Source organism: Marmota marmota, unplaced genomic scaffold (genome assembly GCF_001458135.2).
Source record: "Marmota marmota marmota unplaced genomic scaffold, marMar, whole genome shotgun sequence".
In the NCBI taxonomy this organism is placed as follows: Eukaryota; Metazoa; Chordata; class Mammalia; order Rodentia; family Sciuridae; genus Marmota; species Marmota marmota.
In genome coordinates this window covers 7984365-7998798 of record NW_025999983.1, presented here as the reverse complement: position 1 = coordinate 7998798, position 14434 = coordinate 7984365, and the positions used below count along the sequence as shown (strand labels likewise).

Sequence of the window (14434 nt, the reverse complement as noted above, 5' to 3'; positions counted from 1 at the left end):
ACAAGCATGCACCATTGCACCTGGCTCTAGTTTTTTTCAAGCAAGAGGGTCGATCCTGTCCTTGTTACTCCCTCTTGGTTGAGGAAATTTTGAGCAGATAAAACAGAAGGACCTTTGCTGTCTTCATTGCTCACTTCCTAGTGTGCTCTCGAGGTCCTGTTCCTGGAAACTGCAGCCTGCTGGATATTTTCATATTACTTTGCTCTCATACCACACGGCAGCGTGAAGTCACCTCTGTATATATAAAATGAAAGGAATGAATAAACTTCTAGTGGATTTGGGGGCCATATTTTTAACTTCAGTCTGTTTTTAGTATTTTGACATTTTATTCTTGACATCGGTTCAATAATGCATTAAAAGCTTTTCAAGGCCTGAGTTTATTATAATTCTGTCAAGCAGACTCACTGGTCCTGCCCTGCAATGAGTCGTCAAGATCAGGGGTGGGGCCTTCCAGAACTTACTGTTTGGCTGACACTTATGTAAATCTGGTACATATGTAGATAAAACAACTCTCATCCATGAGTCTTGTGCTCTGGTGCTAGCAGGCAGGTATCTGCTGATTTTGCTCTGCTGCGGGGTCTGGAGCTGTGTGGGCCTCGGGAGCTCTGGAGGCGTTTACAGGTTCCTCACCTAGACTGTTGACAGATTGGGTCCCTCTGGATTTGAAGAGGGACCCAATCTGTCAATAAGCCAAAAGGGCAAATTAACTCATTTAGCAGATTCCTGCTTTTGATGGCTCACTCGCTCCTGGGTAACTGAATGGAACTCTGCTACACCCTTCTGGGATCAGCTTTCACAGTGCAGAAACTGGATCAGCTGTAGGGAATCCAGGCTTCACCTGGGCCCTAGTAAGTAGCAAAAAGACCTTAAAGATAAATGGCTTGGCCAACATCCAATAGCACAGAAAACCTGCACTGCCACTTTCCCCTGAGCTGCGGGTGACAAGCAGTAGAAGTGTTAACATTTATTTATTTATTTATAGTGGAATTGTCTTTAAAATAGTAACAGTGAGAACCAGAATATGTTAGGCTCTGAGCTTTGGAAGAAGAGTTTTGAAGCTGGGGGATATGTCAGACTCATTCCAACTTGCACTTTCTGCACCTGGTCTCCACAGTGCCATGTTACAGCTGTCCAGCACCTTGTTCGTCCTCAGTGGCCTGAGCCACTCATGGCATGACCTGCTCTCCTGATGGCTTGTGCCATGGAAGGCAGTTCTCAGGCCTGCCTGGGCCACCTCAGACCTGCATTAGAGTGTCTGAGAGGGTTCTGGACATCAGCACTCTGGAGTTGAGCCTCCCGGCCAGGCTTCCTGGCTTCCAGTGCTCATTCTGCATTCAGTGGCATGGTTGTCTGGCTGCTGTCTTCCCTATGTTACCAAAACTCTGCAAGAGCTGGGACAGTGGTATTTTCAGGAGCCACTGAACATGAGACCTGATCACAAGGCCTGGCCCAGTGCAGTGTCGAGTGGTGTTTGTTGAATGAATTGAATAAACAAATAGGCAGATGGCTCAAAGTGGACCAGGGAGAAATGAATGAGTGCCAAGCTTGGGAAATATTATTGGGGGGTAAAAGTCCCATTTACAGATTAGGTTTTTAGATCCTGGCTAACAATGTGCACCTTACTATGGGATGCATGTTGGAGTGGAGTTCAGAATGTGGAGAAGGATGTTGATCGCATAGACTCTCGTCAAAGGTTACTACCTTAAGTAGGGATTGGTTGGTCACCCTGCCAGCTCAGTGGGGGACACTGGTGTCATGAGGAATGATTCGGCCCAAGCAGAAAGTCATGCTGCTTTCCTTACATTACCCTGGGTCTCCAAGGAAACCATAGTCACTGAGGAGACCTGGTGGCAACACTGTCATAACATGACTACGATCAAGCAACCCCCCTGTGGAGAGCCATTTCACACAACACAAAGCAGTCTGATAGAAAAAATCCATCAGGCTGGCTATTATACATGGGATAGAGCCCCACACTGAGTTGTTGAGCAGAACTGGTTCCTTCCAACTCCCTCTTTGGTGGGACACACACAAGGCCGAGATGAAAGTGCAAGGTCTTGCAGGGTCTGTGCACTTTGCAATAACTAGTTCCAGGGCCCAGGCAATGGCACGACTAGTTGCTCTGGGATGTCAACTTGCCCAACAAGTGTGACTGAGACTAGAAGGAACAGGAAGTGGTTGGGCTATGATAGGAAGGAGCCCACCCTTGTAGAAGCCAGGACAGGTCAACAGTCAGGAGGCTGGGGACCTGGCCAGGCCTGCAGGCAGAGTCAGAAGCAAGCTCTCATCATCAGAGTTGGGTCCTGAGTCCAGCAGCTCAGTGGTCAGGTCTGAAACAAACATGTGGGAAAAAATCCAGGGCTTCTCCAGTTTCCAAGACAATGAAGTATCTCAGGGTCAGCTCAAGTTCAGATTCGACATGTGCTGCACATCACAGCTGCCAGACACCTACAAACTTATGAAGTTGGTATTATTGTCACTTCCTTTCATGAGATGGGGCCAGAGTTTCAGATAATAGTAATAGAATAGTTAACATTTATTGTGTATAAACACCGTATCAGCATGTACTGAGTCTCTTGAGTCTCAAAACCCAGGAAACACTTGCTAAAAGCCCCCTGTGGGGCGGGGACAGTGCCATGACAGAGAAAGACAGCATCGCCACTGCCCTCAAGAGCTCCGAGTCCACACACTGGATCTCGGAGGGAGAATACTGCCACTCAGGGGACATGTGGCAGTGTCTGACAACAGTTTTGGTTGTCCCCATGGGGAGGATGTGCAGGGGCATCTAGCAGGCAGAGGCCAGGGATGCTCCTAAATACCTTGTCACACATAGGACAACTCCCACAGCAAAGAATTATCTGACCCCAAAGGTCAACAGTCCAGAAACTGAGAAACTTTGTTCAGGAAAGTAGAACCACAGGTCAACCCACACGTGCAAGAAAGGGTTACAGGTGGCACTTTCGGAATGTGCAAGGTGCGGTAGGGTTCCTATAGGACGGATGACGGAGTCCCCTGCGATGGCTCTGGGAGGGGTGGGGAGTGGGATTGGCTCAGGGAAGCCTGCGCTGAACAGGCAGGTTCTGAAGAATGAGAAGGTAGGTGTTGTGTGTGTGGGGGGGTCACGTCTCCTTGTAGGGGCAGCCACGAGAGCCAAGGTCAGGACATGGAATGCTGTGGCTCTCGCCGCCTGTGGAGGTCACGGAGTCCTCAGTATTACTAGGTTCCACACAGTTACAAAACCTGCTTTTTGAGGTATCCACATAAGAAGATAATCACACATCAGTTTTACCCACAAAGAGCTCAAATTCTGTAGGACCAGTCATACCTCTTGATCAAAACAACCTCTCTTGTTAAATTTTTGTTTGAGTGCACAACTGAGAAAACATGCATTAGGAAGACCCCAAGGGTTGCTCTGACGTGTATTCTAAACGTCCCCTACCATTTGATGAGCTCTGGAAGATGAAGTTCGTGCTTTTGAGACTGATTTGCCTCAGTGAGAGCGCTGCGCTTCAGGCTGAGGAGGAGAAGGAAAGTGAGAGCCCGCACAGTAAGTTCCTCTTCCCCAAAAGGCCCTAGTGAGATCAGGAGCCTATAAAATGGTTCTGGAATTCACTGAACGTTCTTGCACTTTTCCCCAGGTTTATCACTTGCTAATATCATTTTCCCACTCTGGTCCTATAGAGTGAGGTGAGCTGAGCGAGCCAGCCTGCCCTGCTGGGGCCGCTTGTGAACAGAGGGAACGTGCTGGAAACAGGGGCTTCCACGGCTGGCTTTTAAGTGTGCTCCAATACATTAAGAAACAGCACTGAGATGCCAAGACCGAGCAAGATGGCCAGTATCTGAGAACACATGAGAAAATGTACTAAGGGTTACATAAAACCCTGGCTGATGTGGCAAGCAGATTTCCCTAAAACCCTGGTATTTCTAACCCTCTTCTTATGGCCTCGGATAGGGTTACAGGGACATAACGTGCCTGATCAAACCATTAAAAGAAAACAACCTAAAAGCTTAGAACGTCGACAGGCGGGATCCTTTTCAGAATACAGCCAGACTTGCAAAAGTGCTGATGTGTATCTTTGCAAAGTCCTATAAAATTGTGGTGAGAAAAGGGAAATTTATATTGGAAACCCTCCACTCGTCAGCTGAATTTCCACTGCCCTGTTCACTGGGCTGTCTGGCTAGCCCCTGGCTGACTGTGGCCAGCTCAGAAGAAAGCCCAAGCTCATGCCCCAGTGGGAGAGGCTGCCAGGAAGTTGAACCCGAGGAGGAGGACAGGGGACCAGGAGAAGCCAAGGTACCTGTGTGGCGGGGGATGGGGACTGAAGGAAGGAGGCAGCCAGTCCCAAACACGCGACAGATGGCTTTTCCAGCAGCAGTAATCTCCTGCCGGGTCAGAGTAGAGAAGAAAACAAATTTACGGAATGGTCTTGTGGTGGGCAAGAACGGCAGCCTGTAACAGCAGGCCCTAAATGTCTACCCAGCACTCCCAGGGTCTTCCCTGAAAAAGGAGACACAGCGCCCTGTTTTCTTGTCCACTGGGGGGTGTTGTGCTGGTGCCTGATTGTGACTCTGAGATTAAAGGGATGTTACGTAAAAGACTTGGAGACGGTGCCCCATGATTTGGAGAAACTTGGGCTGTTATCTCTTAAAACATGGTCTCAGTTTCTTTTTGGTTTTATGGAGTTTTTCCCTTTGCAAATTAATCCTACTTTTATTTTTTTGCCCATGGGGAGGTGGGGGGAAAAGAGAGCATGTTCCAGAGGGTCCACAGGCTCTTGGGCAAGCTCTCCTTGGCCCGGTATGTGACAGTGCCCTGGTGAGGGGCCCTGGGCCTGGGCCACCAGCTCTGCGGAGGTCTGATCCCTGGTTTAGCTGCTGGGTGACCTTTTCCTCACCTGTCCACACAGATGGGACTCTCCTGTCGTCCACCTGCAGCAGGGGCACCTCCACGGAGGGCCTCTCCACACAGACACTTGTGTGCGGCTCTTGTCTCATTGATTTCCTGAATCCCGAGGGCCCTGCAGTGTGGCTCTGCAGGGTCTGGATCACAGGTGGAGCACAGCGTGGGTCATCCCCTTAGAATGGCTGAGTAGGTCCAAGGCTCATGGACAGGGATAGGTCTGCCTGGTGTCAGCCGTGGGCACACGAGTGCACACACACATGCGTGTCTACTTGGAGTCTGTATGAGGCTGTGGCGGTGTTTCAAGGCCATGGTCAGCTGGGGACCAGCCATAACCAACTGTCCCAGAGCGGGGAGTGGAGTGCAGGAAAGCAGGCGCTGGTGCTGAACTGTAAAAGTGAGACAAAGGTGTCATAAATGTGTGAGTCTCATATTTTCATGTTCGGCCCTGAGCTGTGCTGAGGCTAGTGGGAGCCGTGGGCAGCTGACCCCGAGGGACTCCAACAGGGTGGAGGAACTGTGACTTGGAGCACAGGATAGGAGGAGCCCTGCCGCTGGAACACAGAGTCACAGATTTAATCCCTGCTCTGCCACTAACTAGCTGTGTGTCTCTCTGTGAGTCAGTTAACCTCTCTGGGCCACAATCTCCTACTATGTGAAATAAGGGGGTTTGATTATGTGCCTTCAAGTTTTCCTGACATGCTAAAATGTTATGGGCTTAGAAGAAGAATGAATGGAAACTGCACAACCATAAGTCGGCATGAAAAAAGATCCGAGCCCCTGGAAACTTCCCTTTCCCTTGGGTCCTGCTGCCCAAAGCCCAGGGCTTCCTTGGCAGCCTGCTCCCGTTTTCACAGACTCGAAGGAAGCCCCTCTGCTGGGCTGGGCTCAGAGAACTTTCCAGTGGGGGCCAAGATCCTGTCCCTGGGCGCTTCGTGGGGCCATGAGGGGCGGGAGTGTCAGTGAGCTCCTGGTCCAGGGGAGCTTGTGCTGGGCGCGGGCAGTGCTGGCCACCCCAGGCTGAGGCAGCAAGAAGAGGAGAAACCAAGAAGAATGTGAGGTAACAGGTCAGGCGGCTGCCTTCTTCGCAGCGGCCGGCGCTCTGTGGAGAGTAGGATGGGACAGGCCGGTGCCAGCAGGGCCCACGGTGTGCAGCTGGACAGCACCTGCCTGGCCTCGGGTGGGAGGGGCCTGTTCTCGTGGATCACCTGGCAACAGTGGCCTTTTGCTCCCTCCTGGCCTTGCAGGAACCGTCCCCTTCCAGGGCAGCAGCAGGGGCAGGTGGCAGGGGACAGCGGTCCGGGAACTGTCTGCGGGGCACAGCTGTCCTTGCCCTGGAGCTTGTGCAAAGTGAGGGCCGAGGGGGCTGTTCTGCTTCTGTGTAGCCCTGAGGCTGCTGCGCAGCTGCTCTGTGAGGCCTCCGGGCTGCGGCCCGAGCGCCATCCCGTCGCCGGGCCCTGGCCTTGTCCACTCTAGTCTCCAGCAGAACTCAGGCAGCTCAGGCCAGCTCAGCGCTCTCCACTTCCCAGGACTCCACCGCCACCTGACAGCTCCTGGTCATCTTCCAGGGGGCATGGAGCATCCCCCACCCCCGCCCTGGAGTCTCTGATCACTCCCCGCCCCTCTCTCCACTCCTTCCCTTAGTTATCTACAACTTCTTCCCACCCTCTCAAACCATGAGTGAAAAAGACAAGGCATCTTTCCCACCCTGTCCACCTTCTCGGCTGTTTTGGCGACTGCCCCGAGCCGTGATTCCTGAGGAAGGGGCCATGTCTACAGAGGCATGTTTAATACCCTGGGGATGGGGCCTCACCCCTCTCAGACCCAGCTGCTGGGGCCAGCCTCACCCAGGCGAGGCCAGGAGGCAGTACCCAGAGAAGTGGCCCAACAGCCATCCTGGCGGTGAGGCACCTCTGCTATCAAAGGCAGGCAGTAGTGTCTGGACTCTGGTTTCCTGCTGCCAGTCTCTGTCTGTCCACAGTGCCTGGGATGGTGGCCAACACCTGTCATTTTTGTTCATATTAAGAATCATAAAACCAACCAACCAAAAGGTGTGCTGTTTCTTCTTTATAAACACATACATGATTATAACATGAAAAAGATACATCCGGAATTGACCTGAGTGCTTCCCAAGTGTCCTTTAGATTCTGTTGTTCAGGGTTTTCTTTTTTTTTTTTTTAATTTTTGTTGGAATTTGTATAAAAAATAATTTATATTTTTATATTTTTTCTAAAGGGCATCGAAAACCACAGAGAATGTAAATACTATAAGGAGATGAAAATAGCTAATAACCAAGTGGCCCAATTCAGTTTATAAACACTTCAGAGTTGCTTTAAAAATAACAGCATGAAAACAACATAGTGAATCCCACCATCATGTCCATCCATAAGAATGGGATTCTAACTAGAATAAGATATATTCCATGCTTCACTTCCAACTAACAGGAAGCAACAGGGACAGGACTGACTCTCTCACTTGAAAAAACTAGAGCCGAGCGCAGTGGTGCACACCTGTAATCCTAGTGGCAGGGGAGGCTAAGGCAAGAGGACTGCAAGTTCAAAGCCAGTCGCAGCAACTTAGCAAGACCCTGTCTCAAAATTAAAAATAAAAAAGGACTGGGGACGTGGCTCAGTGGTTAAGTGCACCTGGATTCAATCAATGGTGCCAAAAATAAAAACAAAGAAGAAACCCCTAGAAAACCAGACAAAATATGTCAAACAAATAAAAAAAATGAAAAAGGATAGAAATTTCAGCAATATCATATTAACCAATTGACCCTCTTGACGGGCATAGACTGGGCCACCTCAAAAACCACAGAATACACATTCTTTTCAAGAGCAAACACGACAGTTTTCTTATGGATAAAAATACTTGATAAACTAAAAAGTGCTCAAATCATAAAAAATGTGTTCTCTGACCACATTGAATTAAATCATAATCAATAAAGAACTCATCTAGAAATTTGTCAACTCTGAAAAATAAACACCATACCTCAGAATACTCAATTGTTCAAGAAAAAATAAAAATGAATGCTAAAAAGTTCTTTAAACTTAATATAAAGAAAAATAAAGCATATTAAAAATTCTGGGGATGCAGATAAAGCAGTACTTGCAATAAAATTTATAGTATTAAACATTATACATTAGAAAAGAAGGATGGTCAATAGATTTAAAGATAAGAATCATGTGATCATCTCAATAGATGCAGAAAAAGCATTCAACAAAATGCAACACCCGTTCATATTCAAAACACTAGAAAAACTAGGGATAACAGTAATATATCTCAACATCATAAAAGCTATCTATGTTAAGCCCCAGGCCAACATCATTCTAAATGGAGAAAAGTTGAAAGCATTCCCTCTAAAAACTGGAACAAGACAGGGATGCCCTCTTTCACCACTTCTATTTTACATAGTTCTTGAAACACTGCCCAGAGCAATTAGAGAGATGAAAGAAATTAAAGGGATACAGATAGGAAAAGAAGCACTATTTGCTGATGATATGATTCTATACCTGTAAGACTCAATTCCACCAGAAAACTTCTAGAACTAGTAAATGAATTCAGCAAAGTAGCAGGATACAAAATCAAACCCCATAAATCAGAAGCATTTCTTATTATCAGTGACAAATCCTCTGAAAGGGAAACTACTCCATGTACAATAGCCTGAAAACAAACAAACAAAAACTTGGGAATCATCTTAAGAAAAGAGGTGAAAGACTTCTACAATGAAAACTACAGAACGCTAATAAAATAAATTAAAGAAGACCTTAGAAGATGAAAAGAGCTCCCTTGTTCTTGGACAGGCAGAATTAATATTGTCAAAATGACCATACTACACCAAAACACTATAAAGATTTAATGCAATTCCACTCAAAATCCCAATGACATTTCTTTCTTTCTTTTTTAAATTAGTATACATGACAGTACAATGATCTTATCATATCATACATTTGAATCAGATGGGGTATAATTTCTCATTTTTCTGAGTGTACAGGTTGCAGAATCACATTGGTCATGCAGTCATGTATATTCATACAGCAATAATTCCTTTGTAGGTGGGTAGTTTTCTGTAGGGATGTACCTTGAATTCTTTCTATTGATGTTTGTGTGTCTGGCTTACTTGGCTTTGTGGTTACCTTGAGGTTTACAAAAAACACCTTTTCACAGGCAATTACAGGCTAATAACAACTGATTACATACAACTCTACACTTACATCACCCCCTCCAATTTTAAGTTTTAGATATCAAAATTTGCACCACTTTAAAATTTGTATTTCCCCAAATTTAATTTTAATTCTAGTTGTTTTAATAGATTTTTCTATTAATCCTCATGCTAGAGATAAATAGATTCATGCACCATCATTTTAGACCAGAGTATTCTGCATATGACTCTGTTGCTTATAGCACAGAGCTTTCTGCTTTCGTATGTTTTATGCTACTATTAATGACATGTTGATGCAGTTTAAAGAACTCCCTCACCAGACACACAATCTATTGGAGACTTGATCTGGACTTTTCAGCATCCAGAACTGTGAGCAACTAATTTCTGCTATTTATAAATTATCCAGTGTATATGTTTTTTAATAGCAACAGGAATAGACTGAAACCGAAAAGTTTTTAATTTAAAATTCAATTTATTTAAAGGATACATGGCTTTTCAGGTTATCTGTTTGTTTTTGAGTGAGCTTCGACAATTTGTGTCTTTCAATAAATTTGTCCATTTTATCTAAATTGTCAAATTTATTGGCATAAAGACAATTATTATTTATTATTATTCTTTTAATATCTGTAGAGATGCTCAGGCAATCTCACTTCTTTCATGATACTAGAAATGTATATTCTCTTTCTCTCTCCCTCCCTCCCTCCTCCTTCCTCCCTCCTTCTTTCCCACTCTCCCCCCCCCCTTCTCTCTCTTTCTTTTTCAGCATCCCATAAATTTTGGTATGTTGTGTTTCCATAATCCCTTGTCTCAATATATATTTTTTAAATTTTCTTTTTGATTTCTTCTTGGATCCATTCATTGTTCAGGATCATGTTGTGGATTTTCCAATATTTTTTCTGCATTTGATTCTTAGCTTCATGCCTTTATGATCAGAAAAGATAGCAATTTAGTGGAGAAAGGATAGAATTTTTTTTTTCAACAAATGATGCTGGAAGGAATGGATATCCATATGGTGAAATAGATGAATGTCAATTAATTGTCACATAATATATAACAACCAACTCAAATTAGATTATAGATCTAAATATAAAACCTAAAACTAGGTAACTTCTAGAAGAGACCAAGAAGACCTTAGATTAGGCAATGCTTTCTTATTTATAGCACCCAAAGCAAAATATATAAAATAACTTGCTAAATTAGGCTCCATCAAAATTAAAAGTTTCCGTGTTTTGACAAACACTAAGAAAATTAAGATTGCAGCCTCATCAGAGCTTAAAAGATAAACTCAGACCTACCATTCAATCCAGAAATCCCACTCCCAGATATTTACCCCAAAGAAATGAAAGCACATATCCATGCAAAGGTCTGCACATAAGGGTTCATGCAACTTTATGATAGACGCACACTGCAAATTACCTGGATCATGGAAGCAAATCAGTTATTGGGGAAGGGGAGTGGCCAGTGAGGACCCACAAAGGCCCTGAGGCTCTTTTGGGGTGATGAATCGTTCCATTATCTTAATCATGGCAATGGTTTCATGGGTACATCCAGGTCAGTCCTTCCAAATTACACACTTTGAATGTGCTCTGTTTGTGACGTGTCCATCATACCTCAATAAAGTTATTAATAAAAATTGAACACTGTGCTGAAGTTGAAAGGCTGGTACAGATGCACTGCTCCAAACCTTCTCTTCCTCTGAAATCATTTAAGAAAGAAAATAGCCCCAGGCATGAGTGAAGGCCATAGTCATTGACCGCTTCTGCAGTCCTCTAAACATCATCCAAATACCCTGGGATTCACTCCTGGATTCCCACACTGGAGTCTTAGAGCAGGGCAGTGGGCGTGTGCTTGGCTCTGTTCTAGGGCTGAGAGGTGAGTTGTAGGAAGGTTGGTCTGAGTGGTCACCAGCCAAAGGTGAGGATGCTCTTCCTATAGTGCTGGGGGGTGTGCGCGGTAGGCTGGTGTGGGACAGACAGGCCCCACGGGAACCCTGCTCCCGATCAGCACAGGGGCTTCCGTGGCAGTCAACGCAATTGAATAGTTCGAGTCAGGTTGCATATGCCCTGACACCAGACTGGGGTGGCTATGGGCTCCTTTCCGTGGGTCTTTCCTCCTTACCAGGCAGGTAACTCCTGAGTACTTGCCTTGCTTGGTACTTGCAACAAGTGAGCGAAGGTTGGAGAATGGAGATTATAGCTGCAAATCCATTGATGTTGGCAAAATGAATAATAAATAAATGCATCAAAGCACTGTGTAAAACTCAACCCAGTTTGTCCAGGACTTTCCCGGTTTTAGTGTGGAAGCCTCTTAATCCCAGAATCCCCTTAGCCACAGACAAACTGAAGGTGTGCACCCCCGAGTGCTCTGTATTTATAGGACCACCTCTGTTGGAAACACCAGTAATTGGGACCCGCAGGATTACAAGGTAGGGGATGTTCACCCGATGATAGAGATGTGCCCACACCCAGGACCTATGGTGCCTCAGGAAAGAACAATGCAAAAGCACAAAGAAGTAATGTCCACTATGCCAGTGAAAACACTCGCCAACACCCTCCCGGCTGAGGACTGAGATGCACCAGGTCCAAGCCTTCCCTGGATGCTGCTTGCCATGTTTCTTCCTCCCTTCACTCTAAAAAGAGGCAATGACCTGGGGATTTGCTCCTCCTGCCCTGAGCACTGCAGGTCGCTTGGCGCTCCTTTTCAGACAGTGGCCCTGTGGGTGATTGAAAAACCATAGCTGATAAGACATAATAAAACATTCCACCAAGGCTGAGCTCTGCTCCACATTGACTTCTGACCCCTTGGAAGCCATTCCCATTAGGTGCATGTTTGCAGAAGCCGGTGCTCCTATTTTGGGCTTTGTTCTGGACTTGGTGGTGTGGTGGTTGAGAGTTGGCCTCTGGGCAAACAGCTGGCTCAGCCTCTCAGGGGCTCTGCATTCCTGGGCAAGATCTTCACCCTCTCGGGCCTGGATTTTCTCTCCTAAAATGTGGATAATAACAGCTCTTGCCGAGGGAGCTGTCAGGAAAATGGAGTTGATATCTGTAACGTGCTTAGAGGAACACCCAGCATGCAATGAGCAGGGCCCAAGCGCCTGTCAAAGACAAGGCACCACTTTGAGCAGTGGCATTTCTTGTCACCATAATCGTTCCCCTACTTTTCGGCTTCTCATGGCTTCCACAGCTTCCTGAAGCTGAGGTGCCTTATGGAAACCAATGACGTCTTATGGAAGCCACCCAAAGGCAGTGAAGCGCAGGGCCTGCCAGCGTGGAGTGGGAGTGGCCCTTGCTATGGGAATGACATCTGCTTTATCTGCGGAGAGAGGGCACTGGAACTGCCCAGTGGCCCAGCTGCTTCCCAGTGCTGAAACTTCAATCCAGGGTGTCGCAGGATTTGTGCCAAAGTTAAAAAAAATGTTCCCAAACTTGAAAATATGTTGAGGAAATGGTAAAAAATATGGAAAGTACAGGAAAAGGTCATTATTTTTATGCTGACACCACATAATGCCTCTCGGTGGCCTGCCAGCTACACTGGGAACTGTTCCCCCAGTGGCAGGAAACTCCTCTGAGCCGGGGCAAGGACATTCCTGGGCCTGGGAGAAGCAGCTAAGCGAGTGGAGTTAGAACTTTCCAAGGTTAGACATCCCCTTGCAAAATGGCGAAGCATTTCAGAGCAAAGACTAGAAAAAGAACAACTTTTTGATGCAGTAAAAGAAGGTTAAGAACATTCTGTATGTACTGTGCTGCGGCACTGTCCTGGGCTCCGTGGTGTGGTGGCAGGAATAAACCACTCCACATGTCACCATGGCTGGGAAGCCAGTCACCCTGCAGCCTTTCCTGAGCCATGCTCTGCCCTGGGAGGGGTCAGCACTCCCACCACCCGGCCCTCAGACAATGCCATGGCCATGGGTACCCAGCCTGGGTGCCAAGTCCAGGCCCCACGCCTGGTTTGTTCCAAAAATAAGAAACCTGTCAGCAGGAGGTGAGCCTCAGAACAAACGGGACAGGATCCAGCTTTTGCTGCTCCTCAGGGGTTTGGTTGGTGTGACTTCACTGGGTGCCACTTTGAGCCAAGGAACACCTGTCCCAAGTCCAGCTTCTAACAAACTCCTCAGCCTTGTCTTCTCCAGATGAGCATTCTTGGCTTACAGATGCTGGTCTGGAGGGCATCCGGGCCTTTCCTCCTGCAGAATTCTTCAGACATATAAAGGGCTGACACTTCTGACCTGCACCTTTGAAGCAGGGTCTCAGTGTCCCTTCCAGGGAGCCCCTGTCCACCTTTATTCTCATGAAACACAGCCCCCTTCCATAGTCGGCCATTCTCTCGGCCACCTTGCTGGATCCTTTGGGAACCTGAGCACCTCTTCACTGATGGGGGCCCCTGATGAGCTAGGTAGCTTCTGGGAAGAACTGCCCAAGAGCAGCTTCCTGAAGGGGGCAGGAGAGTGGTAGACCCTGGATTTGTTTAAGATTATGACATTAGGTATATTACTTCTTGTCTATGCAGCAAAGCAATTCAGAACTTGGTCTTCATAGGAAAATAGGTTTTAATTTTATTCTGCCCCATCGCTTGCCAAAAATATAACAATAACTAAAAACAGAGAAGGCCACAGCTTCATAAGAGGAATGAATTATCTCTATTAAATCTGTATTTATCGAAGGGGGAAGATGGCGGCGAGGGGAGTGCATTACCCCCGTGTGCTGCTTCACTGTGTGGGAGTATGACAAGTCAGGACGGCTAAAGGATATCTTGTTAGGAATTTCCAGCAATAGTGGGGTGCTCCGGAACCTGGAGGAAGGATTTCCATCGCACGAGGATCGGCTACGGGGACTCAAACGCGAGAGGTTTGTCGCACGGAGGGTAACTGCTTATTCAGCAAATCGCCCCGCGGCTAGAGTCTGCAGTGTGCGCTGGGATAGAGACGCAGGGTTACAGCGCTGCAGTTTCTGCCAGCCGCGCAAGCACCGTACTCAGGGCTGAATTCTGGGTTCCAGACGGGGGAAGGAAGCGGTCCTTCTCGGTTGTACACACCGGTCAGTCCACAGAGGAGGCCAGCAGCCACAATCTTGGTAAACTGACGTCACGTCCCCTGTTTTCGACTGACCGCAACTCATTCAGCCATAGATCAGGTAATTCCAGGCTACAATTCGCCTGTGGCTTGCAAACAGATTGCTAGGGTTCAGCGCCTGGGTGCTTCTAAGAACCTGAGCCTATCGGAGCGAACGCCGAGCGCGGGGCGCCCGAGCTCCGGCTCCCGGAACCGCCCCGCGGAGGCTGCTTCATGAACCCTGCTCCTATCAGAGCATACAACAAGCACTAAGCAGCCGAACTCCGGCTCCCGGAACTGAGCCCGCGGGGACTGCTTCTTGGAG

General features: G+C 47.2%; 1 long non-coding RNA gene across 1 annotated transcript in view; it reads right to left on the bottom strand.

The window, feature by feature from the left end:
- Window positions 1–4502, bottom strand: part of LOC125617619 — a 41086-nt gene extending 36584 nt beyond the window's left edge. The window contains exons 1-2 of the long non-coding RNA XR_007348697.1: window positions 4299–4502; window positions 3440–3514 (exon numbers count right to left, since the gene is read on the bottom strand). This is a non-coding gene — a long non-coding RNA (uncharacterized LOC125617619). The remainder of the gene's footprint in view (window positions 1–3439; window positions 3515–4298) is intronic.
- Window positions 4503–14434: the final 9932 nt, after the last annotated feature.